We start from the raw sequence: 10,298 nt of genomic DNA, 5'->3' as shown, positions 1-10,298 counted from the left end.
GGACAGTCCGCTCGGGTTGTTTTAATTGACTAGTGCTCTGGTATTCCATATTGACAGATCCCGGGCCATCCGGCCTAGGCGGGCGGACCGTCTAGGCTTGACTTTTTATGACAGCACTGGCAGGTTTCAAACGGTCTTTATAGCCCTTACTGGTACGGCGGACCGTCCGCGTGTGCGTAGAACTTGTACTAGTTGCACATAACGGCTATGTTTGAGTTGTGGGCAATAAATAGAAGTGGAGCTCGTGTGTGAGGGCTCCTTTGGCCACTCCTAGCATACATTGAGCTCATTTGTGATCATCTAACTCAAACTCTCACACTCGTTGCTTGATATCGCATTCTAGTAAGTGATTGAGAGGTTCTAGTGGGTTTGCATCCTTTGTGATCTTTTGAGGCACTAGGTGGTATACCGGGCAAGCGTCATCGACTTGTTACTCTTGTAGGCTGCCGCCTCCTAGATGGCTGGGGTGTTGTCTCCGCCGAGCTCTCCGTGAAGATTATGGAAAAGTCGTGGTGTTGATTGTGAGTAGGGATGAAAACGGTTTCGGAATTTTTCGGAATTCCGGAAACCGTTTTCGACTATTTCCGATCGGAGTCGTCGGTGACGGTATTTTTCGGAAATGGTATTGGTTGTTGGAATTTTGGTTCGGAATTGGTATGACGTCTTACCGACCGTTTTTATCGGTTTCCGATTTTAATCGGAATTTACCGAATTCAATTTTCGGAATTTATGAAAAATAATAAAGAACCGACCCACCGTCTAACATATCAGTGCGGCAGTGCCCTAGCCCACTACCGTAACTAGGCCACAAGGCGACAACAGTGAGCCTCAACTCAAGTCCGTGACCTACCTTGAGCAGTTGAGCTCGTGCGGACAAGCGGTTAGGTGCCACGGAGCACATCCGACGCTGGTGTACAGGCTTTTGCTTCTAACTTCATCGGTACGTTGGCTGTGATAGCTAGTACTAGTAAACTATCTTAATTTTATGTTTCATGAGTACTATAAATAGGATAACTAGTAAACTAATTTATTAATTCTATGTTTCATGAGTACTAGCAATAGGAATATGTTGGCTTGACGTAACATTTGGTTTAATATAAATTAGTTTTCTTTGGATTAATACAAACGTTTGGTTTAATATAAATTAGTTTTCTTTGGATTAATACAGGGATAGCTTGATTTTCTTGGCTTAACATTAGTATTTAATATCGAACAATATATTTAAGTAAGTGAAAGCATACCTTACTATATTGTACACATATAAATTTCTATATATATTAGGGCCTCTCGTTGAGTTCGATATGGAGCCCCATATTCTTGGAGACAACCCTAATATATATGGTAGTTGCAAACACGGTGAGTACTACTTGCTAGTATTCGTATGAATATCATAATATGCAAGGATATTCACCTAGAGTCAAGTAGTTGCACACACGTACAACCTAAATATGGTAGTTGCTACTTGCTAGTATTCATACGAATATGGTAGTTGCAGTTGCAGCGTATGAATATGGCAATTGTAGTTGCAGCGTATGAATATGGTAGTTACAGCTCTCTATACACCGTGATATGATACAATGGCTAGAGATGGTGAAGCTTCACCTCCACGGAAGCGTATGTTTATGGAGTTGCCTTGTGATGCATCCCTTGGTATTCAACATCAAAGTCAAAGCTTGATTTGTGAACTAGGTATCTTTGTGAATTTGTGAACTTATAGTATTGTCAACTTATGATAATTGTGAACTTGTTATATCAGTATAATTTTATATTGATATGGTTACCGATGGTATTTTAAATTCCAACCGTTACCGTTGTATTTTCCACGCCGAACTTTCGTTTTCGATGTTTCTGAAATACCGATATCGTTTCCGATTCCGGAGTTACCGATTCCAATTTCGTTTCTGATAAAAATATGAAAACGGAAACGGTTTTTGTGTTTACCGACCGTTTCTAGCCACTTTCATCCCTAATTGTGAGGGGTTCGCGCCTGCCTCGCTGGAGCGGCAAAGGCGACGCTAGCGGAATCGAGGTATTGAGTGAGTTCTTGTCCACTTGGCTCAAATATCAAGCCGTGTCTTGATAGGGGTGTAAGTGAGAGCTTGAATTCCACCTCAACGTGGATTAGGGGTGATAGACAAATCAACGATACCACGAGATAAATTTCGGTGCCATTCTCTCACCTTTTACTCATTACTTGCAAATAGTTAGTAAATTTGTGTATTGTCTACCTTTGTAGTGTTAGCATAAATTGCTCATCATATTTTGTTGACATATCAAAGCTAGGAAATTTATATCTCTTATTTTTTTGATTAAATTTCTCTAGTATCTTTTATTTTAGGCAAAACCGTCTATTCACCCCCCTCTAGTCGGTGTCCTAGATCCTACACTTAGTTTGATAAGTTGTCTCCAAGTCATGCACATTGATTTCTTTACTACTGGACGAGTCGCATTCAATGATACCCCATCAACAGTCTTCTGGACGGTATGTAAGAAACAAAGGGTCAGCTCTTTTTTCATTGGATTCAGATACAACATTTATCGTGTATTCATACATATGCGCTGCAGGATTATGTTGCAACAAGGTGGTACAGAGCACCAGAGCTCTGTGGATCCTTCTTCTCCAAGGTGAGCTTTCTAGTTACATATCATTATTTATATTATATTCACTAATAATTAATGTTTGATGGTCCCATAATATAATTACCAATTATGATTGTTTGATGATACTATTCGCTTATGTTTTCCTCCTTGACAATGAGTTCTATCATGGTATGCTATTTCATTTTACTCTTACCATTCCCTTGTTACTTTCTGGTAGAATCCGGTAGGAGCTCCAACTCCTAGAGTGACGCTCTTTAGTGTCTTGTTATGAATGGTTCTATCCAAATACTATGAATCTGGATAAAGATTCTCATAGTAATTTCACATGAGAAATTTTAATTAAAATCTGTCCATTTGTAGGTACAGATATAAATGATCTTTTTGGTTCTATATGCCATTTTCATTATGTGGTTTATTTTTGTGCATGAATCAATCTGATTGGTATTTACCTTTTTTGTCCCTATTATGCACCAATAGTAACCAATAACCTGCTTTTTTTTTAGAAAGCGCAGGAGAACTGCGCATCATTTTAATTAGAGAAGAAAAAGGTCCAAAATGGACCAAGGTACAAAGCCCTAAGCAGGCTCACTCAAAACAAAAAAAAAACATACACACACCACTCCCTAGACCCTGTGAAGGTTACGCGCAAACACTAATGCAAAGCTCTGAAGATGCTTGGCACCAGCCGTAATCCAACACCCAATCTCATCAAGAAAGACGCATCTGATAGAGCTTAGCGAAGGGGTCTCCCCATCAAAGACAGCCTTGTTGCGGTGGATCCATAAACACCAGGCCCCTAAAATGATGATGCTGTTCATGCCCTTTCTCTTGCTTTTATGTATCTTCTTACTTGTTTTTCGCCACCAATCAGCAAAGGAGATCTCATCTCTTGAGGGAGAGAGATTACCAACATTCAATCCAAATAGAATGGAATGCCAGAACTGTCTTGCAAAGACACATGAACACAAAATATGTTGAATGGTTTCCTGCTCTTGATCACAGAATAGGCAAGACACTGGGTGGTCCAGACCTCTCATCTCCAATCTATCTGAAGTCCAACATTTATTCCGAATGGCCAACCATAAGAAAAACTTGCACTTAGGGGGAGCCCAAGATTTCCAAAGCCTCTTCCAAGGTTCAAACGTAATAGCTCCCATAAATAAAGCCCTGTAACAAGACCTAGAAGAAAACTGACCAGAGGAAGTATGCATCCAGGTGTGAATATCCGCCTCCTGAGTTAACACAATATTGCTAACAGCATCCCAAATCAGCAAAAATTGTTGGATCCCCATCCAGGAAAGAGGTGTCAAGATGTCACTGATCCATTGCTGTCCTTCAAGAGCCTGGGCCACTGTTCTAGTTGAGACAATAATTTTATCAACCTTGGAAACGACAACAGGAGCAAAATCATTGATGCAGCCGCCATTTATCCATCTATCAGTCCAAAATAAAGTGTTGTTTCCGTTGCCCACCGCAGTAATAACTGAAGCATGAAAGAACTTCCTGACCTGCGACGGCACAGGCAGCATAAGCCCATGCCAGGGCCTGTTTGAGTCTGTTTTCTCCAGCCACAGCCATTTAGCTTGTAGAGCCCAACTCTGGTAATATAAATTTGGGACACCAAGTCCACCAAAAAGAAGCGGCCTTGTAACGACATCCCAAGAGACTAAACAATTACCTCCATTCACGTCCTTTCTGCCTCTCCATAAGAACCCTCTGCGAATCTTATCAATCGATTTGATCACCCACTTGGGAATACTCATGGCAATGAGGAGATAAATAGGGATGGCAGAGAGAACAAAACGCACCAACGTCGTCCTGCCAGCGAGATTAAGTAGCCGAGCCTTCCAATTGGGGAGTCTATCTGCTATCTTCTCAACCCAGTCCATAAGATCTGCCTTTCTGAGCTTTCTATCTGAAATTGGGAGACCCAAATAATTACAGGGGAAGGACGCCGAGCTGCAACGAAGAAGATTGCAGCCCAGTTGCACAGCCTGGGCGCTACATTTGATTGGGATTGCGCAGCTTTTGCTCATATTACACACCAGTCCAGACGCTGAACCAAAGCTGTCCAATATTACCTTAACACAATTCAGATCTTCCACTATAGGTTTAACAAACAGAACCACATCGTCAGCATAAATAGAAATTCTGTTTAGGACATTCCCTTCCTGAAGGTTATGGAGCAGCCCTCTATCTTCAGCGAGCAGAAACAAACTGCTAAGGACGTCCATTATTAGCACAAATAGCATGGGGGAAAGAGGATCACCTTGGCGAAGCCCTCTCCGATGCCTAATAGGAAGACCAGGAGACCCATTTAGCAGCACTTGAGTGGAAGATGAAGCCAGCAGATTCGAAATCAAATTTCGCCAAATATTTCCAAAGCCAAGGTGAGAAAGCACCTCAATGAGAAAAGCCCAAGAAACGGAGTCAAAAGCCTTGGAGATGTCCAATTTTAAAAATAAACTTGAGACTCTTTTATTGTGAAGAGATTTAATAGCGTGTTGCACCATCATGTAATTATCATGAATCGATCTTCCTTTCACAAAAGCACTTTGGTTAGCAGCCACTAACTTCTGAAGATGAGGGCCGAGCCTATTAGCAAGCAACTTGGTAACCAATTTAGCGAAGCTGTGAATTAGACTAATAGGCCGAAAATCCCTGGCTGACAATGCATCCGTTTTTTTGGGGATAAGCACAATATATGCAGAATTCAGCAGCCCCAAATTATGAGCATTTCCAAAACGAAGATAGTCCAACGCAGCCATAATATCAGTCTTAATGATGTGCCAAGCAGATTTGTAAAACCTCCCAGTGAAACCATCAGGACCAGGCGCTTTATCATTGGGAAGGCTTGCAATCGTATCCTGAACCTCCCTTTCGGAGAAAGGAGATTCTAAATCACTTAGGTCAACTGGATCCCTGTGGCAGTCTAGCAAATTAAGAGTGAAAGGTCTCTGGATTTCAGTCCCCAAAAGATCTGAAAAGAAATTATCCAACAGCTCCTGCATCTGGTCATGATTAGTCACAGTCCTGCCCTCATCCTCCAAATGAGAAATAAAGTTTCTCTTTTTTCTAAAGCAAGCCTGCATGTGGAAAAATCTTGTATTTGCATCCCCTTCCTTCAAATATTGTATCCGAGACCTTAACCGGGCAATTGTCCTCTGTAAAGAGGTTAGGACGAGACAATGTTGTTTCAGCTTTCGCAACAACCAAACCTCATCAACAGTCAGGGTCCTAATATCCTGGGCAATCTCCAGTCTGTGCAACACCTCGCGAGCCATGCCCAATTGAGTCCCAACATTACCCACCGTTTTGTGCCCCCAAGACTGCAGTCTCTTGGACAATCTCTTCAGCTTCATGGACACTTTCTCAAGAGGACAGAAACAGTGGACTGGCTGATTCCAGGAGGCAGCAACCTCCTCAAGGAACCCAGGGAGTTTAAGCCAAAAACTTTCAAAATGAAATCTGCGCTTCCCCCTAATATCCACCTTGAATTTGAGTGTTAAGGGACAGTGATCAGAGGCCACAGTGGCATTACTAAAGAGCATACAATCCGGAAAAAACTCTTCCCAGCTGTTAGTGCAGAAGACATGATCCAGCTTGACAAGGGTGGGATCTTCTCTCTGATTTGACCAGGTGAATCTCCTCCCACATAGCGGTATTTCCTTTAACTCCAGAGAGTTGATCCAGCTTCTGAAATCTCCCATCAAAGCTCGATTGATATTGGAATTATTCTTATCTTCTGCTCTATAAATCATGTTAAAATCCCCAGCAATGATCCATGGCCCTTCACATTCATTCCTGACCACACCGAGCTCCTGAAGAAAGGCAAGTTTGAGATTATCTTGATGAGGCCCATAAACCCCTGTGAACCACCAGAGTTGACCTGACCGCAACTGAAACTGAACTGACACCGAGAACTCCTTGATGACAGAAACTCCAGTGGAAAGGTTTATGTCGCGCCACGCTACCAGAATACCCCCTCTGGTTCCAATGGCGGGGCTGAAAATAAAATTACTAAAAGCCGACCCAAGAATTGTAATAATATCAAAATCAGAAATGGAAGACAGCTTGGTCTCTTGCAGGCACACAATAGAAGGCATAGTGTCAAGAACCAAATATTTAATAGAGTCTCGCTTAGCACGATCGTTGAGACCCCTCACATTCCATATTAAAATACCATTTGAATCCATGAAAAAAATAAAAACAGCCAGCCCCACCAAACTGAATAGCTCAGGACTGCCCAGGTGGGGGCACCTCCCAGCCGAACAGGGCTGCCAGCGCAGTAATATGCTCTCTAGAAAGAGGTGAATCAAACAGCTTAGCATAACTTCTTGCATCTGTGAAGGAAATATTCTCTCTCTCGTCACAGAAACCCAGATGCTTGCACACCTTTGCAGCAGAGGGAGAGCCTACAATAATCAAATTCATTTCTTACTATTAAGAACGCTTTGCTTTTTATATAAATTATTGCCAGATTGTCTATAATCTGAATGTTCTTTATATTGTTTGTATCCCCAAAAAATGCAGTATACACCAGCTATTGACATTTGGAGCACTGGATGCATATTTGCTGAGGTGTTGACAGGGAAGCCTTTATTTCCTGGTAAAAATGTTGTTCATCAGCTAGATTTGATGACTGATCTTCTTGGCACACCATCAATGGATACAATTTCTCGGGTATACTATAACCAAGGAAACTCTATTTTTAGTTCGTCTGACTCCAAAGTTGAACTTGTTTTTTTATTCCTTTTCAGGTTCGGAATGAGAAAGCAAGAAGGTACTTGAGCAGCATGGAAAATAAGGACCCTGTTCCATTTTCTCAGAAGTTCCCTATTGCAGATCCTTTGGCCCTTAAACTATTAGAAAAACTATTAGCGTTTGATTCAAAGGACCGTCCAACAGCAGAAGAGGTAATCCTTTGCTGCTGTCTCATCTTAAAACCTTTTGTGTCAATTTTTTCCCTATGGAACTAGATCTGTGATGTTGCTGTCAACCTTACTGTGCAATCCTAAGTGACATTTCTTTCAACGTATGTATTGTTTCAGGCACTGCGTGATCCGTACTTCAAAGGTCTTGCCAGGGTTGAAAGAGAACCATCTTGTCAGCCAATCAGAAAAGTTGAATTTGACTTTGAGCACAAAAGAATGTCAAAGGAAGAAATAAGAGAGTTGATATTCCGTGAGATACTGGAATATCACCCACAATTGCTGAATAGCTACATTAATGGCACAGGGAGGACAACCTTTCTCTACCCAAGGTTTTAGCTTTTCTGTATTTGCGCATGTATGTTGCTATGCGCATGCATGTATGTACTCATGCATCCGTCTGTTTCAACCCTTTGATGCAAACAGTTGCTGGCTATTCTTATGCAGTGCTGTTGATCAATTCAAGAAGCAGTTTTCTCATCTTGAAGAGAGTGGTGGTAATGGCCCATCTGTTCCAACAGACAGGAAATATGCATCCCTTCCCAGGTAATAGGGCATCATAGTCTTAAGTTAATTCGCAGTCTGCTTTGGTGTGCACTTTCAAGTAACACATACATCTTAGTTTGTCTCTATATTAGGGTTCTTCCTTGTGGCAGGCCACAACTTTTAGCTTTTCTGTATTTGCGCATGTATGAGTTCGTTGTTAGGATGTTGATACCTGAGAGTGAAGTGACCAAGGCTAGATATGATCATGGGAGTTCAGACTTTAAAGATAAAATTGTAGTTCTGCTGGGTAATTTCTAGCAGTACTCAGTGGTGTCAATGTTCTAGGATTGGGGGTGCACATGTTCTCGAATTCTGAAGTCAACTGGCATGGTACAAGTCATGGCTTTTTTTTCTGAAATCAAAACTGACAGTTGATTAGTATGTGTTCAGAATGTTCATAAACAGTTGCTCAACTTGTCTGTGCTTCTGTCTTTTTGTCACTGTAATTTAGTTGAGTGAAAGCTTTTGTTTTTGTTTTTGTTTGTGTTTTGCTAATCTGCAGCTTCATTTTGTAGGACTACTGTTGTTCACTCGAATCCAATTCCTGCCAAGGAACAACCTCTTGCTGCTGTGTCATCAAAGGTTAGACCAGTCTCTGATGATTCATGTAAGAATCCTTGGGAGAAAGGAAGAGGTCCCGGAAATCTTCCCAGGACATCTTTGGTGCCACAAGCGCTGCAAGCACAAGCAGGTATTTCTGCGTTTGCTTACTACTAACTCCCTCTGTTCCAAACTGTAAGCCATTTTTGTCTTTTTAGGTATTTTTTTGCTATGCATCTTGATATACACAATGTTCAGTTATGTATCTACAAAAGGCAAAAAAAAAGACTTGTAATTCAGAAGAGGGAGTGCTACAAATGATTTGTTGGTATTTTTCGACTTACAGTGGCCCTTTTATGAGACTGTTTTCGTATCTTTCGGCAGGATCAGTAAGAGTTAAAGGCTCAGTGATGAATTCAGGGTATCCTCCTCATCAACAGATCCCACGAGCACGCGGTTACCGCCAAACGCCTGCAAAGTTGGACAATCCCAACCCATCGCCGGCCATGGGAGGATACACACTCAAGTCGCAGCAGTTTTATGCTTGTGCAGGCAGCAAATGCTCGCCTGGTGTGGCTGCGAAGTGCGAACATGAGAGCACCCCATTTCCATCTCCCAGCTGGACCAAAGAAGAGCCTATTGGATAGGATAGCGTCTGACACCTGACATATACACAAGATCCCTTAACGGTATTGTTGCCGCTGCCGCAGCGTCTGTAGGCGCCGGTGCTGGTGCTCACCGCCGGAACGTGGGCGTCGTGCCATCTGGCATGCCAAGGATGTATTAGCTGCTGAAATGCTGGCGAAGTCCTAGGTTCCTTGGCCACACAGCTTCTCTAGGACTGGGGACTGCAAGAAGAGGCATATGGTACCAGTAGTAATTCATAAGAGGTGATCAGAGTCTTGGACATGTCGTTTTCCACGCCATGTGTTGAGGCGAAAACGGTTGCCAGATTGCGCACAACTGAAGGATCGATCGATTCAATGGAGATTACGTATTTGTTCACAGTAGAATGGCGCTAATCCAAGGGAAAGGCTCGAGACATTCTGACATAGATGCAACATTTGCCGTTGCCCGTTGCAGTGGTGCGTCCCTTTGCAACGTCGACCAACTGCCGTGGCGTTTGCCGCGGCAGCAGCAGCAGTGTACTGGAAAGAAGCATCGCCGGCCAACTCTGGCTACATGTACTTGGCTAGCATGTTCACGTCGCCGATTCTTGGCTGGCGTGTTCCTCCAGACACAGACGGAACTAGTAATTATACAGAGATGGAACGAAGTGACAACACAGAATGTCAAGTCCCAAAACTTGATGCATGTTACTCTTTTATGAAAGAAGGGGGCCAAAATTAAAAAAAGGGCACAAAAACCGTTCTTCCCTGAATGTAGATATATGCATTACCGACTTACAGTTAGGGCTAGTTTGGGAGCCACAAAACCGGTTGGGGTTGGAGGGGTTAAAATCTTCTCCTTATTCAAAATTGAATATGAAGAGGATTTTAGCTCCTCCAATTCCTCAAGTATTTGGACTCCCAAACTAGCCCTTAGGGATGAAAGTCAGGGATGACATAGGTAAGTTATTCAATGGGCATGTAAAGTCATACTCATACTTATTAAAGAAAAAATGCTCTATATCTGTACCCACTATCTATCATCGAGATAAAATTATGACATATACATATC

The 10,298-nt window shown here is 42.3% G+C and overlaps 1 pseudogene; it reads left to right on the top strand.

The window, feature by feature from the left end:
- Nucleotides 1–2,413: 2,413 nt before the first annotated feature.
- Nucleotides 2,414–9,949, top strand: LOC103635397 (mitogen-activated protein kinase 9-like; annotated as a pseudogene).
- Nucleotides 9,950–10,298: the final 349 nt, after the last annotated feature.

The sequence above is a fragment of the Zea mays genome, chromosome 8 (assembly GCF_902167145.1).
Source record: "Zea mays cultivar B73 chromosome 8, Zm-B73-REFERENCE-NAM-5.0, whole genome shotgun sequence".
Lineage (NCBI taxonomy): Eukaryota > Viridiplantae > Streptophyta > Magnoliopsida > Poales > Poaceae > Zea > Zea mays.
Note: the sequence above shows the minus strand (reverse complement) of the source record. Positions and strands in the feature narration are given on the sequence as shown.